Consider the following 23,506-nt stretch of genomic DNA (forward strand, 5'->3'; position numbering starts at 1 on the left):
AACCACTGAGCCTCCCTCCAGCCCCGGCCTCTGCATGTGTGTCTACCGTATTGCTTATCCCACTGTGACATTGCCTCACAGGTAAAAGAGCTTGCTACCGAGCCCGATGACCTGCCCGGGATCACTGGAAACCATGTGATGTAAGGTGAAAACTGTCTCCAGCTATAGTCATATGGTACAGATGCTAGGAGACCCTCTACCCTGCCGTGGGTCCCCAAATCTGCAGGTACTTATTTAAAATGAGGCAGTGTTTGCTTAGAACCTATTATACACATCGTCCTGTATGCTTTAAACAAGCTCTGGATCACTTGCAATACCTGACACAAAGTAAATGCCATGGAAATAATTATTATGCTGTACTGTTTAGGGAGTCCTTGGAAGAGAAAATGTGTGAACGTGTTCGGTAAAGGCACACTTTCCCAAGTCTTATTCATTGAATTTTTAATTTTCATGCTTCTGTGTGTGTGTGTGTGTGTGTGTGTGTGTAGATGTCTGAGGATAACTGTTTGGAGCTGGTTCTCTGTTTTCTACCACATGGGTCCCAGGGATCAAACACAGGTTATCAGACTTAGTAGCAAGTGCCTTCATCCATTGAACTAGATCTCAATTATTTTTGATACAAGATTTGTTTTATCTGTTGCTTTAGAACCTTTATATATGGAGGGCCATCTATATATTGACTGGCTATCTTTTCTTCATGCTAGTGTTTAACACAACATGCTTGGCACACAGTAGGCCCACATATGATGTTTATTGCAAAATTAGTGTGTCTCAGTAAGGTCTGGAAAAAGAAAGAGGAGACTGTGAAGGTAAACAGTGTACCATGTCATCATCTTCCCAGAAGACATCTTTGGGCAGAATTGGCCACCTGCATCTCTCTAGACTCCAAAGGTTGGACTTGATTTCCCCACCTCCTGGGAGACTAAATGAGAAATCAAAAGTGAACCAGGACTGATTTTCATGGTGGTCATACTTACATATATAAGCCAGCACCTGGCTGGTTCTTTGAGAGCTATATAAGGTCAGCAGAAGTCATCTGTCTGTGCTGATGGACATGCTCAGAGGACCTGGGAACCCAGCAGGTGACTTCCTATTGCCATGGTAGAGTGTGCCAACTGCGTGGTCAGTCTCCTAGAGGTGTCACCCTATCCTAATTCTAATCATCGCTGAGATTGCGCGTTGATGTCTTTACTCGGAAGTCAACATAAATCTCTCTGAAAGCAAATGGCAGAATCCATACACCCATGTTTCCCCCGAGGCCGCTTCTTTCTGGCAAAAGTTTGTTTCCAGAAGTTTCTACCAAAGCACAGGTTTATAGAAACTGTCTTTGAATTTTGGTGGTTATTGGTAAGTCCTTAACAGTTTCCTTAAAATTTTTCTTACAAAGCTAATTTCTTTCTTTGAAGGTAATAGGGCTTTTAAGACAAGGGCTAGTTTTGAATAACCTATTCATGACGTCCATTACATTTCCACTAAAACAAACAAACAACAACAACAACAACAACAAAAAGCCACTAGAAGAGTCATTTTGCTATAACATAGTATGCGCCCTTTAAGAAAAAGAGTCTTTGAGTCTCTATATAAAATAAAATGGTCTTATTTTGAGTCACAAAAGTCTAGGTCATTTGCACAGTGACTATGCCTCCTTCTATGCCTGAGTATCAATGCTCAAGGGTAACCGTTATCCACAATTGTCTCCTAAAATAGGGAAGGCTACATGAAAATACAGAGAGGAACTTCTGTTGTGAGATAGAACCTTCTAGAATCATTTAATCGACTTTTGTTTAATTTCTCTTCTTGGCATCTTAGCGACCCGAGTAATGTCTAAACAACTTGGGATCCTGTAGTAGTTGCTTTTCTGTTATGAAAAAACAGCAGAAGAAAGGCTTTATTTTAGCTTATGGTTTAGAGGGAAAGAGTCCACAATAGTGGGGAAGGTGCAGCAGGAGAAGGAGGCTGATCACAGCTCAGCTGTACACAGGAAGGGAGTGGGGAGGGGGGGATTAGGAGGAGGAGCAGGAAGTAGGGTGAGGCTTTACCCCCTCAAAGGCCATCTGCAGGGATGTACTTCCTCCATCAAGGCCAAACCGCCTAAAGGTTCTATAACTTGCCCAACACCAATCAGGACCAAGTGCTCAGATATAAGCGCCTATGGAGACATTTCTCATTCAAACCAACACAGCACTTACCTATTTAAGCAACCCAGGGTCCAGTCTTAGCCAAAAGGTTTGTGATCAATGAAAATGGCATGGCTCCCCCCCCCCTCTGTGTGTGTGTGTGTGTGTGTGTGTGTGTGTGTGTGTGTGTGAGCCAGGCCATTTCTTATCCAGCACACTCAACGCATAGCTTTCATGAGGCGGCTCACACACAGCCCCTCATACCCAAAGCATTAAAAGCTTAAATAACTCTGCAGTGAGGGAGCGAGTTCGTCCATTGGCCTCCGTCCAAGCTGTTGATTTGTGCACAAATTTGGAGACGGCTTTTCTGGAAGGCATCGCTTCTGTTCACAGGGGAGCAGTTTCTGACGCTGCCATGCTCTCTGCTCAGAGTCAGATGCATTACACACCCAGTGTGGGGTTTGCAGTAAATGTCTCTCCTTGTTGTCAATATTCAGACAGACATGTTCATGCTCTGGAGAAACTTCTCCAGGGAAGAACCCTCCTTCATGCCAAGGTCACCATCCTTCCTCCTCCAACAGCATTCATTCCCCAGTGAAGCCAGTTCTGCGACACACAGACGCACAGCTGCCACTGATTGGTACTGGCACGTGGGCTTCAGGTTTCTTGAGTGACAGGTCTTCCCAGGTTTTAATAGCATCAATCATGGTGTATAGTAGATGATCTAGATGTTGCAGTCTCTGACTCATTTGGCTAAGAACTTCTGGAGAGCAAGAACTACACCTCCTTGTAATTCCTGTGACAGACACTAAGATAATGTCCCTTTCCACAAACAACACTCAGCACAAGGTGGGGTGATCGAGTTGTATTTAAGTCCATGTCCTCCAAAGACTCTTGGGCACCAGCCTGTGCTGCTGTGTGGAAGTGGAGGAACATGTGGGGAGTGGGGAGGAAGGGAGGCCACTGGAATTCTTAAAGGAGATCTGGGACCTCAGACACTGTCCCCAATGCTTCAGGAGGTGAGCAGCTTCCTCTAACATGCATTCCCACCCTGAGTTCCTACTGTGCTGTCACAAGCCCCAGTGCAATGGAACAACCAACCATTGAGGAATCCTAAAGTAAACCTTTCATCTTTATAAGTGGATTGCTTAGGTATTTTTGTCACAGTGGCAGAAGACTGTGCAATACAGCAGTTAATTGCCCTACAGTACATTAATCCACCCCTGACCTAGGGGTGAGCTGCAGCATTGGAAGAGAATGTAATGTGTTCAACAATGGCTTCCTGGGAGCCATATCTACATCATAACTCCCCAAATTTCTATACATGTAACTTCATGCAGTAAAAGAAACCTGGCAGAGGTAATTGATTTAAAGATTTCACAATATAAGATCTGGATTACCTGGGTGGGTCCAAAATCCAACAACAGATGTCCCTGAAGATACAGGTGAAGAAAAGAAAAGATCTCAGCAGAGCAATGGATCCAAATCTCCCTAACGCTGTGACCCTTGAATACAGTCCCTCATGTCCTGGTGACCCCAACTATAAAATTATTTTCCTTGCTACTTCATAATTGTAATTTTGCTACTGTTATGAATCGCGTAATGTAAATATCTGTGTTCTCTGATGGTCTTAGGTCACCCCTGTGAATGGTTATTCAACCCCCAAAGGGGTCTTGACCCACAGGTTGAGAACGGCTGGGTTACAGCGATGCAGACACACGCCAAGGAACGCCAGAGCCACCTGATGCCAGGCGAGACAAGGAAGGGCTCAACTCTGGAGCCTGCAGAGGAAATGTGGCCCTGATCACACCTAGACTTCAGACTTTGAGGATCCTGGAACTTGAAGAATCCACATCTCTAGTGTTTTGAATCCCCAAGTTTATATTAATGAGTTACAGCAGCCATAGGAGATGACCATAAAACATAACTTGCTTTCAAGAAATCCACGAAACCTGGGCATGCTGGCTCGCATCTCTAATCCCAGCACTCCGCAGTCAGAGGCTGGTGGATCTCCATGAGTTCAAGGGTAGCCTGGTCTACATAGTGAGTTCCAGGCCAGCCAGGGCTATATGGTGAGACCTTTTCTCAGTCAACCAACCAACTAAATCCATGAAAACCAACCACAGACTTTGCCTCCTGACATCTGATTGCCTAGCTGAAGGAACCCTGTTGGCAGAGGCCACTCAGGGACATGGATTGAGCTGTTGAGAAGGGATGGCTCTTAGGCTATGGTGTTGGGAGCAGTGAGCACTTACAGTTCTCCACAGTTGTGTGATTCAGACCTGTAGCACATGCTGTTGTACGCGTATAAATAAACTAGTGATATCCCAGGGCTTTGTACTTGGGGAGAGAGATAGGCCTTTGGGAACCCATCCTTTGTCATTTCCAAGGGTTAAAAGAAAAAAGCTTTCTCCTCCCTAATGTTCTGGAATGTTCTGTGTTGCTGCTCCAGCCTGGGATCCCTTTGCCTCTCAGAAACTCAGCCCACACATGGATGACAGGTCATCACATCGAGGGTTGCAGGGAAAAGCATGCCAGGAAAATGGGACACAGTAGCCTGCCAAAGCAGCTGCATTCCATCCACATGCTTGCTCAGGGCGAGGAAGAGATCAGTACTCTAATGTCAGGGTTGGACATGAGCTGCTCAGTAGCCTGCCTGTGCTAAGATGCTCATACCAGAGGGGCATTGGCTCTAGTCACAGTGGGACACATGTGACTCCAAGCCAGAGTCTACCAAGTGAGTCATACACGGAGCCGCAAGGAAGCAGTATTCACTGTTACCCAGCCTATCTTCCTGCTATCATGGTGGAATTTCTCTGTTTTATCTTCTCGTGGTAGAATTTCTCTGTCTTGTATCTTTTAAGAGAAGACTGATACTCATTCTTCCCAAATGATGCAAGATGCAAAGGTTATGATTTTTGACTGTCCTTGCGAGACACACACACACACACACACACACTACATTAGACATGACGGTTGGAGGCTGCTCGCCCCTCTCATCTTTCAGTAAAAAAGGAAAGAGGAGGGTAGTCAGGCTGGAGGAAAGAAGGGAGACTTGCTGATGAGCAGAACCTGGGGAGCCCTCCACAGGGTCAAGCCGGCCTGAGAGGAAGGTGACAGAAGTTACCATCATCTAGTCACCAGCACCAATTAGCCACCGCTGCAGCCGAAGTCCTGCTTTACTGAGAAGCAGGAAAGAAAGGGAGAGCGCCTATGGTCTCACCTACTTAAATTTCATACTTGCAGAGGGTGGATGGAGCTAAGCGAATTTAATTTAATCTTAACACTGACAGCTGGCTGAATGAAACGAAACGAAAGGTATTTATGTAGCTTAAAATCCTTATATAGTGCCCATCCATCCTTTTCTTTCTTTCTTTTTCTAAGACAGTCTGAGGATAGTCTATGCAAGGCTGGAACTCACGATCCTCCTGCCTCTTCCTCGCCACTGTGATTGCAGGTTTGTATTACTAGGCCTAGTGATTCCCTCTACCCTAACCCCACCTCCACCCCCGTGTATGTACATATTCATGCACGCATGTGCCCAGGGAGGTCAGAGGTCAACAACACTGGGCATCTTGCCCAGTCCCTCTCTACTTTATGTTTATGAACCAGGACTCACAGAGTCAGCTAGGCTGGGCTGGCCAGGGAGTCCCAGGGACGCTCCCATGTCTACTTCTTCATTGCAGGATGACAGGGATGCATGGGCCCTTCTGGCTTGCTGGATTCTGGAGGATTGGCTTCAGTCCCCATCCTGGGGTGGCTGTTACACACAGCCACCTCTCCAAGCCCACCATTCATTTCCTTCAACACCCATTTATTGGATGCCCACACTGCACCATGCTATAATTGCGCCTACCATTAAGTAACCCTTTTCGTATATCACATCCTTGTATCATGCTTTGTTGTGCCATGTAGATTGTATTTGGGGTAAGGGGGAGTTTGGGTTTGAAGGTCAAAATGTCCCTCATAGGTTCCTGCTTTTGAACATTTTGTCCCTAGCTGTTGGTTCTGTTCTTCAAGGTTGTGGAACCTTCAGGAGTTGGTGTCTCCTCAGAGGAAGTGGGTCGTTGAGAACAGGCCTTGGGGGTTACAGTCTGGCCTGTCTGTTCTCTGCTTCCTGTTCTATCAGGCTGTGAGGCAAAGAGTCTCAGCTGCACAACATACCTGCCAGATGGGGCCACCTGCTTTGTAGCCGAGGATGGCCCTGATCTCCAAATCCTCCTGTCTCCAACTCCTAAATACAGGATTTACAGGATTGGGCCACCACACTCAGATTGCTCCATCATCTACTGCTTCACTGTCAAGGAATAGCCGCCATCTTCCATCCCTTTCATTAGATTGCTTGGGAATATCTGGAGCTGAGCTAACAGAAGCTTGATGAGGAGCCAGAGGCCACCCTGCCTCTCTCCAAGTTCAAGCACCTCGTGTGTTGATCAGTGACTGACTTTCAAAGATTTCACTTCTCTGGGATGTTATTTAGTCATCTCTTAATCTAGCACCATAGATCATGATGTATTTTCATTTCACTGTTACTCGGCATACATCTGGAGAAAGTACAGTTTTACATGGAAGTAGGAAGAGTTTTACTTTTCGTGCCCCCCAGGCCTGTGAGCATTTGCAGATGGCACATTATTTGCAATCGTTCTCTTGGCAGTATGCCTATTGAGGGTTTTCTTTCTGAAGGGACAGGGGTAATAAATGGTGATATGCTCTTGCTAAAGTAGAGATATCTATCACAGAGCTGTGTGACTGCTCCTTGAACTTGCCTTTCCCCCAGTTGCAGGAGCCAGGAGCCCAGATTTCTGACTTCAGAGATGCTTATACTTTCATTATGAGACCAAATGTAGCTGAATGAAAATTAAATACTAGAGTTAGATGTGAATTGAGCTAATTCATTCTACAGTGCAAATAACTAATACCAGACCTTAACCCAAAGCAGAGCTGAGAGTGTGACAGGAGCCAGAAGAGCAGCCCTGTGGGGGAGGACGGAATAAAGCCACAGAAGAGAAGAGAACGCCTTTTCCAGGAATAAATCCCTCCTTTATATTTCCTCTCCTAAGGACAACCAGAAACCAGATACGAGGTCTCAGTGCAGAGACTGTCACAGACTCCTTTGTGACTCGGGGTAATTTTCAAGACCAGAACACTACTGCAAAGGTCAGACAAAACTGCCCAGACCAAGCCCAGAATCTGTAACAGCAGTTCTCAACCTGTGGGTCCCGACCCCTCTTTGCAAGCCTCTCCCTTCAAAAATATTTACATTACAATTCATAACAGTAGCAAAATTACAGCTATGATGTAGCAACAAAAATAATTTTATAGGGGTCACCACAGCACGAGGAACTGTATAAAGGGTCACATCGTTAGAAAGGTTGAGAACCGCTGCTCTAGAGGGATCTTTTTTTTAATGCAAAAAAAAATTTAACCTCATTCATTGGAGTGGGGGAGGGAGTTATAAAACATATTTTACTACGGAGCATGAATATGCATACAGCTTAGCATAAGCCATGCAAAGAGAAAAAAACAAAAAAACTTCAATTCTAAAAAGTCTTCTTTGGTCCCGTCCATATTTAACCGCATAAAGCATCCTTCCCACTCCCCAACTTAAAGAAAGATTTCAAGATGACAGCCATGGCAGTCTACCCGGGGTAGCTTGCAAAACTAGGGGCTGTGTTCATTCCGAGCAGTGTGCTTTTAGGAGGGAGGGGGCTTGGGAGACTTGCCCTCCCTGCATGTCAGCTTAAGTCTTCGGATAATCTTTACCTGAAGAGTCAGCTTGCTACATCCAGCTCAGAAGTGGGTTTGGAATCGGTTGCACCCTGCTTAACAACGATCTGAGCAGCTGTGTGTGCGCACGTGGCGGAGCCTCCGTGCACGCGTGATGCACACGTGTTTGAACTTGCACACAAAACTGGGAACGGGCGTGGGCTGTGCCACGCTTGCGCTCTTGTTTCTATCTCTTGACTTGCAAATGAGGCCTGTTTTCATAAACTCAGTCAGGCTGTGGGAGTAAGAGCCAGAAGATCCGAGGGAGTTTTTCCCATAATGCCTGCTGGGCCCGGAAGAAACAAACCTGCTGGTGCCTGCGGCAGGGGAAGCCCGGCTCCAGGTGACGCTGATAAGGATAATAAACGCCGTTTGCTGGCACGGGTTCCTAGGGCAGAGCTGGCCACAGGAGTCGAGGTCCCCAGGACGTGAGGACCCCTTACAAAGCAGGCATTTATGAACTGGTTTGCTCACCACTAATTAATTCCCCAGCCATTCACCAACTGTAACAATCCCTTCAATTAGAGGCCGGGGTCCTGGAAAGCCCTGGTGTTTATTGGAACTGACATCTGCATGGCCAAGTGTGGCTGTGCTAATACGGAAATGCACAAAGGGACCCAGAGTCCTTCACCCCCACCCCTGGAACTTTTAAGCAAGGATTTGGCTCCTTAAGGAGTTTTTAATTTGTGGCTTTGCAGTTTGATGGTTAGCCTGTCAGCACTTTGCAACTGCTTCTCCTCCGTGGGCTCTGATGTGGCCTGCTCTGGGTTCTGTCATGAGCTCATGAAAGGGACCTCAGACACCCTAGGACAGATCCTCTGGAGTTAGAGTTAGAGTCTCCTATGAGCTGCTTATGTAGGACCTGGTAACCAAACATGTTTCCTCTCCAAGAGCAGAAAGTGCTTGACAGCTAAGCCATCCCTTCAGCCCTGGACTCTTGTTGCCTTGTTTCCTGCATTTTTAGAAAGGCTCTTGTTGCCTTGTTTCCTGCATTTTTAGAAAGTCGACTTTCACAATTACCCTATTCCGCGTAGACATCAGGCTAGATGGTACCAAAATGATTAAGGGCGCACACCCCTGACCTCTGGGAAAGAAGATTAACCGTGAGCAAATTCACAGATCTCTGCAAGGCAGGATTAAGACAGGCTGGTGCTAAGAGGGATCCAGGGGAGATGCAGGCAGCTGCGGGCCCAGCTTTGTGGAGGCTTCCACAGGCATTCACCAGGGGTCCAGAAAGCCAGCCTGGGCACGGAAAGGGACCGGGTCATCTGAGGGCGTGCACTCTGGGATGAGGGAGGAGCTCACTGTGAGGCAGAGTGGAGATTTGTACTATGTAAGAGGACAGAGCTGACCATTTAAGGCTTGGCTGACCAGAGCATTGAGTCGGCCGTAATTGAGGCAGATGGAGACCAGTAGGATGCGGAAGTTACTTCAGGAGAAACAGAGTTAGGAGAGTTGGGGTAAGCAAGGGGAAGGAGGTCACACACCTTAAGACTTTGCCCTGCCTTGCCCTCGGAGGACACTACGGTGGTTTGGATATGATTTGAGGATGCTTCCCAAAGTTTTGTGTGCTGACGGCTTGACCCTCAGTATGCGTATGCGGTGGACCTTTCAGACCTGGGGCCTAGTAGGAGGTAACCAGGCCATCGGAGCACTACCCTAGGAGGAGATTAATGTTGTCCTCTCAGGGCCTCTGTTACTTCCCCGAGAGTGCGTGGCTGTGGAAGCTGTGAGCCTCACAGGGACTCTCTTGTCCCTTGTTTGCTGAGGTCTGCTCACACCCGTTCCCGTCGCTACACTACCCCACCTTCACGCTGGAGTCCAGGCAGCCGCCATCACCCCTTTCAGCCCCCAAAGCTATAAGAAAAGTAAAGCTTTTTCCTTGTGCATTCCTTGACCCTGGTGTTTTGTTATAGTGACATCAAATAGGCTCAAGCAGGCTCTGAGAGTGAGGGTCCCTTTCTCCAGTCCCATCTCAGGCTGGGAAGGACCTAAGCAAGGAACAGCTGTTTTGTGGTTAGAGCAGAATATTCAAAGGACGGCAGAAGCTTTCTGGAGGACAGGTCAGAGAAGGAAGGGCTTGGATGATAGCTTATTAGGAAAATACTTGTCTCGTAAGCATGGAGATTTGAATCTAAACCCCAGTACCCACATTAAAATTAGCGGGGCGTGTGGGTGTGCAGCTGTAATGTAACTGGGGAGGCAGAGTCAGGGAGATCCCAGGGCTCCCTGGCCTTAGCTGCTCAGTGAGCTATAGACCAACGAGAGACCCTGTCTCAAAACAAAAACAAAATTAAAAAACAAAAAAACCAATGTTGACAGCTCCCAAGAGGATCTTCTACTCTTTATATGAGTATGTGCTCATACATACATGTACTGGCTGGTTTTGTGTGTCAACTTGACACAGGCTGGAGTTATCACAGAGAAAGGAGCTTCAGTTGGGGAAGTGCCTCCATGAGATCCAACTGTGGGCGTTTTCTCAATTAGTAATCAAGGGGGAGGGCCCCTTGTGGGTGGTGCCATCTCTGGGCTGTATTCTTGGGTTCTATAAGAGAGCAAGCTGAGCAAGCCAGGGGAAGCAAGACAGTAAGAAACATCCCTCCATGGCCTCTGCATCAGCTCCTGCTTCCTGACCTGCTTGAGTTCCAGTCCTGACTTCCTTTAGTGATGAACTGCAACATGGAAGTGTAAGCACAATAAACCCTTTCCTCCCCAACTTGCTTCTTGGTCATGATGTTTGTGCAGGAATAGAAACCCTGACTAAGACAATACATATACACACACTCACACATACACTCACATACATGTGCACATACTCACACACACACACTCACACACATATACTCACATAAACACACATTCACATATACTCATTCATATACACATATACTTACACACATATACACACACTCACACATACACTCACATACATGTGCACATACACACACACACTCACACACATATACTCACATAAACACACATTCACATACTCATTCATATACACATATACTTACACACATATACACACACTCACACATACACTCACATACACACAGACTGACATACATACACACATATACTCACACACACTCACATACACACTCACACATACATACACACACTTACACATACACACTCATATGCATATACTCACATACACACTCATACACACATACACACACATTCACTCAAACACATACACTCACATACACACTCATACACTCATATACATTTGCATACATACACATACACACTCATACACACTTAAATATATACATACACATACATACACACACATTCACTCACACACACACACACACACACACACACACTCAAAGAGCACACATGGGTAGAATGAGATGCAGCAAATGAGTTAGTACACGGAGAGAAGACACGCCTGTGAGGGCACTGAGGGACACAGTACAGGTGACCCTTGTAGAGCCAACACTGACACAGCAATAGAGAGCAGGAGATGTACTGGCTGTTCCCATAATTCCCAGCTCTTGGAGGGTGCTCGCCACAGGCAGGGATGGTTCGGAGGGCTTTAAAGGAAGTAAGCCACCCGATGACTGTGATAAACACGGGGCCCTGGATGCAGAAGTTTAGTTCGTCCCATAAGGACCTCGTAACACTAGGCAGGTGACAAAGCCTGTGTGTATTTTAAGATCCGGTGTAACTCGGGATGTGTGATAATACCAGCTGACCCAGAGAAAGGACCTCAGGCTCTGGAGACTCAACCTAGTCTTCGAGAGCTCAGCAGGAGCACCAGGCTGTGAGCCCCTCTGCCCACACAGCCATCTTTCTCTGAACATCTGTGTCTCAGATCCTACTCGTAGCCCGAGAGCCCAATGTTTTGGGTTCAGTTTCACTTCTGCCCATAGTATCTTCCCTTGCCCACCACCCCCGCCTGGTCCTCATTCCCTTCTCACTCCCTCTGGCTCTCATGTCATTAACAAAACTCCCCAGACCCTTGCAAATCCCCTGAAGCAGAACTGTCCCAGGAGACAAATGGTGGATTTAATAAGCTTCCCCTTAAATGGCCTCAATCCCTTCCAGTTGATTAGGGGGAGAAAACAACCTTGGACTGCAGGACAGTTCCCGGGCAGAGGGTGAGGGGGAGAATAAAGACCATCTCCCAGATCCCGGGCCTCGGGGACCAAATTAAGAAAGCAGGCACCATTTATTCAAAATCAGATGAATGTCAGCGGAATGTTTGTCAAACAAACTTGTCATTATTTGTCACAATTTGAGGACGTATCCGTCAGTCGTCACACTGGAGCGTGTAACAGCTATTTATAGCTGCCAGCCGGAGAGTTTTAACTCATGCAGGGCCAAGGCTCCACGGTATAAACAGATTTATTTATAATGATTGCGCAGCTATAAATAGTTTGGTTTGGTGAGTGTCGAAGAACAGCTCTGGAATGTTCTGCCAGTGCCAGCGGCAGGAGGGCTGACAGCGGGGAGATGAATCTTGGTTTTTGTTTTGTTTTGTTTTTCTTCTTCTTCGGAGACTTTCTATACATTCTTGGTCAGGGTACACACCCTTCCTCAGTGTCCCTTTTGGAAGGGGAGCGGTACTCCTCTGTCTTCCCAGGAGATGGTAGAAGTTACTTAATTAACATCTGCCCCAAGATCCCCCTTGAAAGGGAGCCCAGTCCTGGGCTTAGCCTCCTTTGTGCCTATTCATGGACAATGAACTAATTACAGTCTCTTTTCTCCTGCAGGGTTGGGGGGGGGGGGCGCTGGTTATCCTGTTATTCCAGTGAGCCGGCGACTCTCCAAAGGCTTGTTTATAGCTTCAGATTAAATTTGCACGGCAGTGTCCTCTCTTCCAAAATAAGAGGTTATCAGAAATGTACTAGTTTCCTATGGCAGCGGCGCCCCGGCTGGGGAGTAAAGAGGGGGCTGGGGAGAGGTGCCGAAGAGAGGGACGGGGACATGCGTGTATAAACTGTACACGGTAAACACACATGTACATCAGTGTAAAATCCCATCATTGTAGCATCTGGCACAGGGGCAGTAGCCATCCACTAGCCAGCCTGCACCCCTGCTGCCCTCAAGAACAGATCCCTATTTTTCATGTTGAAATGTCTGGTTTCTTACCTCTTCCCAATTCCGTTTGCTTGCGAGCAGCTGGTCCCGATCTTATTTTGCATTTTTTTTTTTTAAAGAAAAGGTGCGTCCATGAAAAAAAAATTTATTGGATCTTAATTTGCAAGATTAGTTCTGGTTCGTTTTATTGCTGTAATTTAATACTCATAATGATTTTCTGACACATATGTTTTAGCAGCGAGCTCTGCCTCCTATTCATCTTTCATTTCGATACAGCTAAAGTAGATTAGGCTGGATGGCACGTGTCAGGGAGTGTGGCACCCCGCCCACGAGAAACTGGCATCAAACTGCTGCTGCTGCTCCAGGCTGGCCGAGAGGCTCAGCTGGGCGCAGGGGGATGGGACGGCAGAAGCAAGAAGTCCAGCTTCAAGAGCCATTGCTTGGTTTATACTCCCTGTCTCATTCCTGTCTCAGCTACATCATCACCATTATCAGCTATACCATCATCATCATCATCATCATCATCATCACTACTGTAATTCTTTGAGGACATCTTTGAGTCCAGTCCTGTCTAATCAAAAGCCGCTGTAGAACCTCTGCAGGTGGTACGGGTTATGGATACAAACCGATAGTTTGGTTCTCTTGATGTCCAAAAATGGAAGGCTCTGGAAGGTTCTACCAAAGCCAGTGTCAGGGAAGGTAGCCATCAATAGCAGAGAGATGAATCCTGTGAGTGTTTGTCTCTTCCCTGGAACCCCCAGTGCTGCAGGACCCTAGTGTGGGGACCTCCATCCTGTGAAAGTTAAATTCCTGACTTGAATTCCACAGGCTTCTTTTGTTTCTGCACAGACATGTTTAGCCATATGTAGCAGGCTGTCTTAGTTAAAGTTCTACTGCTGTGAAGAGACACCATGACCACAGCAACTCTTATTAGAAAACAAAACAAAGCAAAACAAAAACCAAAACCAAAAAAAAAAAAAGACCAAACTTTTTTTTCTATATTCTTTGTTTACATTCCACAGCCCTCTTCCCTTCCCCCTCCCCCCACCCCCGTTCCCCACCCAACCCCTCCCACTTCTCTGTCCTGGCAATCCCCTACAATGCTGCATCAAGCCTTTCCAAGACCAGGGCCCTCTCCTTCCTTCTTCTTGGAAATGATTTGATATGTGAGTTGTGTCTTGGGAATTCAGAGCTTCTGGGCTAAACCCCCAACTTTTAATTAGCAGTAGCTAACAGTTTCAGAAGTTTAGTCCATCGTTGTCGTTGTGGGGAGCATGGTGGCGCATAGGCAGACACAGGGCTGAAGAGGTACAACAGAGTAATTGGCTTGGAGCTCTGAGAGGTCAAAACTTACCTCCTAATGATTTGCCCTCTCCAAAAAGCCACGCCTACTCCAACAAGGCCACACCTCCTAATAGCGCCTCTTTCTTTCAAATCACCCTATAGGCTCTCTTGGTAAATATTTGTAGAGAGTCAAGGCAGGTTTACCTTCTCCTGGAATTTGACGGTATCTCTGGGAACTTAAGTTATCCATTTGCAAGAACATACAAATGAATATATAACTCGACGAAAATGACTTGAACTGAAAATTTAGAGTAAGGGAATACGGAGCTTGTTGTGGAGAACGTCCCGGGCCTCCTAACTGAGCAAACCCCAAGCCTGGTATAGGGTTATGACGGAGGTGCCCAAGGCCAAGGTGCAGGAAATCCAAGGGCACAGTGCACATTGCGTTGGGTGCCAGGTGGGCAATTCCTTGTTTATTATGGGAGAAGCCGCTATCACCATATATACTACTAAGACTAATCTAACCTGCTGTGTGTGAGTCCTCCTCACAGGGAGCCAAGCAGGACAGACTGTTCAGACAGACAGACGCCATGCCAGTCTTCTCCTTCATCCTCTTCCGTGTCCTCTCAGACTTTGCGAAGGCTTTGTACTGTTTATAAAGATAATTTTCATCCTTTCTTCTTTGTTTTCATCAAAGAGAGAGAGGGCTTCTCAATGTTTAAAACAGGACAGATATTTCCATACTGCTGATAACATATTTGGGTTATCAAGCAAGGAATTCCGTGGAGGCTTCCCAGGACTAGAGATATGCTTGGTTAGGAAGAGCAGCACTAATGCGTGCTATGCAGAATGCCAGTCTGATACAGCTTATGACAAGCGCTTTGTTTATTCCTGTTTGTGAGTTGTACCCCTCCTGCCCCCCAGCTCCTGTGTGCAAGCACTGGGAGAGCCGTAGGCAGCTGAGGGTCTTCTTGAGGTGGCTGGGAGTGTCCCCCCCTCCACCCCCCCCACGATTTCTCTTCTCAACAGAGGAACAGAGCCCGAGTGTCTCAGGGCTTTCTCATTGGACTTTTAAGAGACAGAGTTGGGGAAGAACTGCCATCTCTTTCCTAACACCAAAACAAAACAAACAAAACTTAATACTTGCTTAAAATGAATGGATGTGTCCTTACTGAGGGCTCAGCATGGTGGCCCAGATGAATGTTCTGGAGGCAAGGATAGGGCTCTGAAACTCTTTCTGAAGAGTTTGTCATAAGCTGTATCAAATTTATATTTTGTATAGCACAAATTAATGTTGTCATTAACTTTCTGAAATTTTTTTTTTTTTTTTTTTTTTTTTGGTTTTTCAAGACAGGGTTTCTCTGTGCAGCCCTGGCTGTCCTGGAACTCACTCTGTAGACCAGGCTGGCTTCGAACTCAGAAATCCACCTGCCTCTGCCTCCCAAATGCTGGGATTAAAGGTGTGCGCCGCCGCCGCTTCCTGGCCTAATCATATTGTCATTAACTTTCAGAAGAGTTTCAGATTCTTAAACAATTTTTTTTTTATTCTTTCTCCTTTTTCCCCTTGGAGAGAAAGTAGGAGAGGGAGTCGTGTGTCTTGCTCATGCAGTTCACCTTAGTTTTTGAGTCAGGGCCTCTCTCTGAACCCAAAACACACAATGTATCAGTCGGGGTTCTCTAGAGCCACAGAAGGCATGGGTAGTCTCTATATAGTGAGGGAAGTTGTTAATGACTTACAGTCTGTAGTCCAACTTCCAACAATGGTCAGCAGCAGCTGTGAATGAATGTCCAAGGACCTAGCAGTTGCTCAGTCCCACGAGGCAAATAAGAGAAGAGAGAGTGAATCTTCTTCCAGTGTCCTTATGTAGGTCTCCAGCAGAGGGTGTGGTCCAGGTTAAAGGTGTGTGCCACCATGATCGGATCTGGGACTTGCTTTGTCCCATATGACCTTGAACTCAGAGATCTCCCTGTCTTAATCTTCTGGGATTCATAGCCACTGTGCCTCAAGATCTCCAAGCCAAGATCCAGGTCAGAGTTCATTCCAGATACAGTCAAGTTGACAACCAGGAATAACTACTACACACAGATTCACCTGAAGTGCCTAGCCAGGGAGCCCCAGGCCTCCTCCTGTCTCTGCTTCCCCAGTGCTGAGATACAGGTACCCAATCCCTTACCCTGCTTTTTATGTGGGTGCTGGGCTCAAACATAAGCCCTCACCTTGGAGCAGTAGCTTAATTCCCCACAGAGTCATTTCCCAAGCCTCGGAAGCTCTTGTTTCTTCTTGATTAGGGGTCTTGCTGACAGGTAAATTCCACTTCTCATAATTTCCCCTCAGTGTTCTCCTCCATGAGATAGGGGGTCCTGAGAGAGTTGGATGGCAGAGGAGAGGCTGTATACTGCGTCCTCACACAGGGAATGCGGTTGTCAGCAAGGACAAAAGAAGAAAATGCAGTAAGCTAAACATCTCGGCATTCTGAAGCAAGGCTCCAGGCTCCCTCAGCCTGGCAGGATCCTCCCCGGAGATGTTCCTGGTGACACCGAGAGGGACACATGAGCCATGTTGACCAGTAGACTTGGACACACACACATCTGATAGCTCGGTGGGAACTTATGAGGGGACAGTGAAGGGTGAGCCCAACCAGCAGACAAAATGAGGAAGAGGAAGCTGGTCTGGTTAGCAGGCTCAGGCAGCGGGTGTCTGCACGGCTGTGTGACTGGCTCTTCATGGTGTGGGTGGTCAACACCTGAGATCGCCCAGTTGAAGAAGGAAAGATGTATTTGGCTTATGCCTTTAGCCATGGCTGCTCGGGTCTGAGACAAGGCTGGGCGTCATGGCCGAGTGTGTGACTACACGGGAAAGCAAAGCTGTTCACATCGTGGCCTCCAGAAAGCAGGCACAGGGGAGGTATGGCGGCGAGACGCACCCTTGAAAGCATGACTTCCGTGACCCACTTCCTCCAACCACACCCTGTCCCCTACTGGTTCATTCGGCTATGAATTGATCCCTGGATGAATCCAATGATGAGGTTAGCATGGCCATTGTACTGGCTGGTTCTGTGTGTCAATTTGACACAGGCTGGAGTTATCACAGAGCAAGGAGCCTCCCTTGAGGAAATGCCTCCATGAGATCCAGCTGAAAGGCATTTTCTCAATTAGCGATCAAGGGTGGGAGAGCCCATGGTGGGTGTAGCCATCCCTGTGTTGGTAGTCCTAGGTTCTATAAGAAAGCAAGCTGAGCAAGCCAGGGAAAGCAAGCCAGTAAGAAACATCCCTCCATGGCCTCTGCATCAGCTCCTGCTTCCTGACCTGCTTGAGCTCCAGTCCTGACCTCCTTTGGTGATAAACAGCAATGTGGAAGTGTAAGCTGAATAAAGCCTTTCCTCCCCGGCTTGCTTCTTGGTCATGATGTTTGTGACAACATAGAAACCCTGATGAAGACGCCCATTATACAATGCTTTCTCACTAGAGCCACCGGCTGGGAGTAGAGCACACCATCATGAGTCTTTTGATGCTGTCACAGGGGTGGGTCCCACTCAGGAGCTCAACCTGCCCCTATTGGAGGTGCTGCTTGGCTCCGAGTGGGAATCAACTCCATCACAGGGACAAGCAGGTTGTCTGGCTGTGACCACAGGCAGGTGGGATCTAACCACAGGCCCCAGCATGGGTAGTTTCTATACAGACAAGAGGTTTTGAATGGAAGTTTGAGAATGAGCTATTTATAGACTATTTCTGGTGGGTCAGGTGAGTGGAGACTTAGTCTGTTAGAATCAGGAGCTGTTGTCTAATCCCACGATCCATATAATTTCGCATGCCTGTCCTGGGAAAGATTACATGCTCGTGAAATTATCCCGTTTAATCCGTCAGTGGCCTGTGAAGTTCTCATGGAGGCCCCGGTGAGATTTAAATCACACACTTAAAGTTGCACATCAAAGAGAAGCTTAGCTGCGTAACACACATCTCTGGTTCAAATGTCTACAGATAACCGGCTAAGTCTCGCCTCTCCTCTCCTGCAATTTGCTGCTGGACTAGTAGCTTTGACTTCCTGTGAGATGAGTCATGACTTCAGTATGTCTAAGCAAGAGGCTCAGTCCGGTTCCAGGCTGCACAATGTCCCGCCTTGCCTAAGATACCACTAGCCTCAGTATACGGGCCAGGACTTCAAAGTGCTTGTGCCTCAGTTTTCTCATCTACAAAGTGGGTCTATGAGCACTGTCTTCACCCCTTTCATTTGCTACAACAGAATGCCTGAGACAGTCATTTATAAAGAGGAAAAAATATTTTCTATAGCTCAGGAGGCTGGGAGGTCTAACAGGTCCTGATATCTGCTGAGAACTTTCCTGCTGTGTTAATCACATGTGCTGTGGTTTAGAAGTGTCCCTCCAAGTCTGTGGTCTACAGGCTTGGGTGGGAGCCCACATCTGAATATAGAGGTGACAGAGTCTGAAGGAGGTGTGTAGGTACCCGAGGCCTGCAAAGCTTGTGACACCATACAAGCGACAATTAAGACAATGTATAGGTCTGTTGCCAAGGCAACAGCTGCCGTTTACCCAGAATTCCATAGCCTACCTTTACCTGTAATTACGTCACCACCGTCACCACCGGTATATAACCAGGCAGCACTTCCCCGTTCTCTTTTTCTCTTCTCTCTCTCCTTCCTTCCCGCCCGCTACCCCTTCCCTATCTTAAATAAAGTTCCACGTGGAACTGTTTGGCCTGGTGTATCTCATTGTGGCCCTGGCTCCACCACGAGCGCGGCGAGCAGACAGGACATTTACCCAGAAACCAACAAGGTAGAGCTTAGCACAAGAAAGGAGGACGCTGAGGAGGTGTCTAAAGGCAAAGGACTCCAGTCTTCTTCCTGTTACCTTTTCAATTTCCTGGCTGTCCTGAGGACCTCCTGTCTCATGCAATGTGGCTATGGTGAGAGGAACTGCTACAGACCCAAAGTGTCAGGGTCCTGTGACAGTAGGCGGACACAGTTGAAGCCTGGAGCAGAGATAGACTCTCCCTCGCCCCCAACCCCCACACATAAGATGCTTACCTTAGATATTTTCTCAGAGCAATGAAAAAAGTGACACATGTGGTTATAAGGAAGGCTGTCTTCTGCCTCTTTGGATCAATCATACTGTCATGGGACTCTCTACCTTCATGATCTCCTGAATTTATTCTCAATGATGCCCACCCCCAAGACCCCACCTCTAAATGCCACTACTACATGAGTTATGTTGCCAACAGATGAACTTCTGGGGATACGTTCAAACCACAGCAAGAATATTAGGATTCTCCAGGAAGAGAGGGGCTTTTCTCCTGAGGAACTGGCTCCAGGCCGGAAATCCTGACATCTGCAGGGTAGATGGACAGGTTGAGCACTGAGCACAGGGTAGAGTAGCAGTCCAGATCTGAAGACCCAGAGCAGAGTTCCCATGTTCTCCCTGGTCCAAGGGTTCTGGGAAAATGTGATTCTTTTTCCTTGAGGTTTTCTGTTGGTTGAAGGGGACTCACATGCAGGGTGGTCTAGTTTACTATTGACTGCAATAATCTGAGTATTAACCTTACCCCCAGATTAACTCCGTACCTGTGTGTCAACACAAGATGGAGTTATCACAGAGAAAGGAGCCTCCCTTGAGGAAATGCCTCCATGAGATGCAGCTGTAAGGCATTTTCTCAATTAGTGATCAAGGGTGAGAGGGCCCATTGTGGGTGGTGCCATCCCTGGGCTGTGGTCTTGGGTTCCATAAGAGAGCAAGCTGAGCAAGCCAGGGGAAGCAAGCCAGTAAGTAACATCTCTCCATGGCTTCTGCATCAGCTCCTGCCTCCAAATTCCTGCCTTGTGTGAGCTCCAGACCTGACTTCCTTTGGTGATGAACAGCAACATGGAAGTGTAAGCTGAATAAACCCTTTCCTCCCCAACTTGCTTCTTGGTCAGGATGTTTTGTGCAGGAATACAAACCCTGACTAAGACAACACCTGTATCTAAATAGTCATTTGACCAAGTACGTGAGCACTGTGGCTGAGTCGATTCCCCAGGAACCATGGCGGAAATGATCTACTTCCTGAGGCTTATGACCAGATTAACTGAGCTTTCTATCCATACAGAGAATTTAGTGAATGCGGTCTCACCAAATTTACCCATCCCTCCTGGGAACGGATGCTCTCTCACTGTGGCTGAGTCCTTGGTGTCAAATATTCCCGAAGTCAGCAGGGTTTTCTTCTCTTCTTTTCCCTTCTCCTTGGGCTGTCAGAGTCCACAGAAAAACTTCCTGGATGGCAATCAGAGCCTGAGTCCTCCTGGTCCTCCGGAGAAGCAGTCTGCTGGGCATTGCTTTTTACTGGGGCCCTCAGAGAAGCCCAGGGGGAGAGGTGCTCTGAGGGAGGAGGGCAGCTGAGGACAGATTCCCAGGGAACACTGTTGTTGTTTATACCTTGGCAGGAAGCAAACATCCTCTTTCATTTCCCTGGCAGGGCATGCACTGCAGAACGCCTATTGACCGGATTGGAGTCTCTCTTGTGCCCTGACCTCCCCAGCCTAGAAGGATGGTCCCAGAATGCCTTTCTACTCCCCAGCCCTTGTTGCTTGACTCCCTTTTAACTCTAGAGTGGGCTCTATCTCTCAGGGACAGCTGTCCCTTGGCTGGCCTCTCCCTACCTGACCGAGGGAGATACCTTTGAGAGTCAGGCTTCATGGCGGCCTCTGTTTAGAGACAGGGCAATTTTCATTTGGCCTTGGGATTAAAAACAGGGCTAAATGCAAAAGATCAGAGAGGACAATGGAGAAGGAAATCTGGAGGAGGGAGAAGCCGAAAAGGAGGGGTGGGGGTTGGTTGGGGAATGGAGACACCCGGGAAAGAATCAACCCAGCTTTCATCTCTGAGTCTGATCTGTTTTGTGAACCCTAATGGGAAAGGTCATGAATTTTAAAACATGTCTCTCCAGTAGACAGCTCCAGTCATAAAAACCAACCCTGTCTAAAGCTCAGCTGCCGCTGGAGGCAGGGCACAAGGAATCTGCAGGCAGGGAGGCAGGGGAGTGCAGGCCCTTGTCAGGAAGTGAGAACAGACCAGCCTGAAGACATCGGGCTGGCCAGGCTCCCAGCTGCATTCGGTGGAGGTCTGCGTGCCTAGCCATCAGTGAGTTTCTGAGCAGGCCTCACACTGTTGCTTGTTGCTGTCAATGGCTGAAATCACACAGACACCTGCTGCAGCTCCGGCTCCCTGCACTGACTCCCGGGTTGGGGAAGGCATGGACCACTGGGGACTGGCCCTTCTCACCAGGGTCACAGCTCAAAAAAGCAAGGGGACACCACTTCAGGAGCAAGTCTGCAGGGTTGCTGAGCCTGCAGCTGGCCAGTTTCCTTATGGACTGAATCTCTGGTGAGGCCTGGGGGCTGGACAACATCTATGAAGGTGACCACAGTATTATCTGGGATTTAAGAAGCCATGGCGTCCTTTGTCCTGGGAGCAGTGGTGGAACCACCAGTGTCTCTTTACTCTATGAAAAGTGCCTGCTTTTGCTTTGTTGTGCTTGAGACAGGGATTTACCGTGTAGCCCAGAATGGTCATCCTCCTGTCTCAGCCTTCCAAGGGCTGGGGTTAGTACTTGACCAAAAACTTTTACACTCATGCCAAAATGTCTTAGAGGGTGCACTGCCCGATGTTGTTATAGAAAAAAAAGATTGTTTATCGCAGCAAAATATACATGATACAATATTTATAATTTTAACCATTTAAAGTGTACATTGGAGAGACTACACAACACCCTCATACAGTGTGACAGTCACCAACATTCACCCTAGAAGCCTTTTGGACTCTGTTAAACAATGACTTCCCAATCCCCTCCCCAGTTCATCTGACTGCAGTTCTGTTTTCTCTGAATTTTCTAGATCAGTGGTTCTCAGCCCAAGGTCAGGACCCACCTGTCAGTCAAATGACCCTGTCACAGGGTCACCTAAGGCCACCGGAAAACACAAATATTTGTATTATGACTCATATCAGTAGCAAAATTACACTTCTGAAGTAGCAGTGAGGCTAAGGGTCACTCACAGCATGTGGAGCTGTAATAAAGGTCACAGCATTAGGAAGGTCTCGAGAAACTTCTAGAAACTTCTTGTAGATACCCTTGTGGCTCTGGAATCAGAAGGACGAGATAAGGGATTTTTTTTTTTTTTAATGAGGATGCATGGAGTAAAAAGAGGTTTCATCCAAGTGAAAGGTGACAGCCAGGCAAAAGGAAGTCCCAGGGGGAAAACTGTGGCTTTTTGCCTGGCTGCCTTCCAGTCCCGCTTGCAGGTGCATCTACTCTGTTGTTGCTGCTGTCAGGGTCAACTACCCTGTTGTTGCTGCTGTCACTCTTCTCTAGCCTTCAAACCTAGACTGAGGACCAGAGGCTCTCCAGGAATCTTCCAGGCCATCAGCATCCGCCTGTGATGGTCCAGGTACCTAGCCTCACGGCCTGAACAGCTACGACGTCTCAGGCTCTCCAGGATGAAGACAGCCATTGTTAGACAGCCCAGACCATTTCCTGTAAGCCAATCCAATAAATCCCCTTTTAATGTGTATCCTTCCATTGGTTCTGTTCCTCAAGTGACGACACGGATCATACAGAATCAGCCCTTCTGCCGTCAGTTTGTTTAACTTCACGTAACATCTTCAAGCTTGTTCTTGTCCATAATATATTTTAAAATGGTGGTAGAAATATAAGGACATGAGGTACTGTTTATCATTTTAACTCTTGTAAGTTTATGATTCAGCGGCTGCCCATATAGCCACAGTGTTGTGACCATCAGCTATGAAACTTGTCCTTAGTAGAAACTATACCCCCACACATGGAAATTCCCCCACTTCTCTCCCCATTCCCAGTAACTTCCAGAATACTCGTTATCTATGAGTCTGACTATTGTAGATTCTACAGATGATCTTTTCTCAGTTGGGACCCAGAACAGAACAGAAAGGATTCAGAGTGTGTCCTCAGAGATAGAGACCAGCACACACGTTCACTCCTTTGGAGATGGGTCCTCATGGATTTATGGACCCTGCAAGGGGAAAGCAAGGAGCTGTCTGAGTCAGGTGGACCCCGTGTGCCACCACAGAGGACACGCCCCACTGGGGACTGCCCGGGAGCTTTGTCTAGCTGGGCCAGGGTTGCAGGAGCCAAGAGGTCTTTGGAAGACATATTTTGATTCCATGTCCAGAGCACCCCCTGAAAACCCAGCTCTTCACCAAGACTTCGGACAGAAGGGGACAGCCAGGGAGGGCAGCCTGCTTGCTGGCTGCCTCTGAACGTTTTCTTAT

The 23,506-nt window shown here is 47.5% G+C and overlaps 1 long non-coding RNA gene across 1 annotated transcript; it reads right to left on the reverse strand.

The window, feature by feature from the left end:
- Positions 1-15,823: 15,823 nt before the first annotated feature.
- On the reverse strand, positions 15,824-20,764 carry LOC127665064 (uncharacterized). The gene is made up of 2 exons (XR_007973310.1): positions 20,340-20,764; positions 15,824-16,747 (listed from the first exon to the last, which is right to left on the reverse strand). It is a non-coding gene; the product is annotated as an uncharacterized LOC127665064 (long non-coding RNA).
- Between the last annotated feature and the right edge of the window lie 2,742 nt (positions 20,765-23,506).

The sequence above is a fragment of the Apodemus sylvaticus genome, chromosome 14 (genome assembly GCF_947179515.1).
Source record: "Apodemus sylvaticus chromosome 14, mApoSyl1.1, whole genome shotgun sequence".
NCBI classification, from domain to species: domain Eukaryota; kingdom Metazoa; phylum Chordata; class Mammalia; order Rodentia; family Muridae; genus Apodemus; species Apodemus sylvaticus.